At 46.0% G+C, this 670-nt stretch overlaps 1 non-coding gene across 1 annotated transcript; it reads left to right on the plus strand.

The window, feature by feature from the left end:
* The first annotated feature begins 41 nt into the window (after nucleotides 1-41).
* On the plus strand, nucleotides 42-148 carry LOC112093491. Its single transcript, XR_002903083.1, has one exon. It is a non-coding gene; the product is annotated as a small nucleolar RNA R71 (small nucleolar RNA).
* Nucleotides 149-670: the final 522 nt, after the last annotated feature.

Raw genomic sequence — 670 nt, forward strand, 5'->3', positions numbered from 1 at the left:
TAAGCCCATTGTAGAAAAGTTGAACTTGGAACCAATCCTCAATACCGTGTTGAGGACACTTGCGGAGCATCTCTTTAAACTGTTCCCATGCCTCATATAATTATTCATACTCAAACTGCCGAAATTGAGTAATCTCGGCCCTCAGTTGAGACGTCTTGGAAGGCGGAAAGAATTTGATGAGGAACTTTTGGGCCATGTCCTCCCATGCGGCTACACTCCCTGATGGTAAAGATTGAAGCCATGATCGAGCCCGGTCTCGCAAGGAGAATGGGAAGAGTTTCAAACGGATGATCTCGGCACTCACTCCATTAATCTTCACTGTGTCACAAATCTCCAGAAAAGTGGCCAAATGGATATTGGGATCCTCGTGCGGCAAGCCTCCACATTGGTTCTACTAGACCATGTTGACGAGGGCTGGCTTGAGCTCGAAGTTGTTGGCATTGACTTGTTGACGTTGGATGCCCGAATAATTCTCGTTCACCACGGGCTTGAAATAACCTCGCAACGTCCGTTGCTGGTTTGCTTGGTTTTCTTACTCGGCCATGTTTTTAGCCCTAGCTCGTCGTTCTTCCTTAAAGCTTGAATAGTTCATTCAATTTCTGAATCCAAGGGTAAGAGTTCCGAGCCACGTGCTTTTTGCATGCACCTATGAACATAACCAAAGAAAAAT

The sequence above is a fragment of the Morus notabilis genome, unplaced genomic scaffold, assembly GCF_000414095.1.
Source record: "Morus notabilis unplaced genomic scaffold, ASM41409v2 Scaffold2111, whole genome shotgun sequence".
NCBI classification, from domain to species: domain Eukaryota; kingdom Viridiplantae; phylum Streptophyta; class Magnoliopsida; order Rosales; family Moraceae; genus Morus; species Morus notabilis.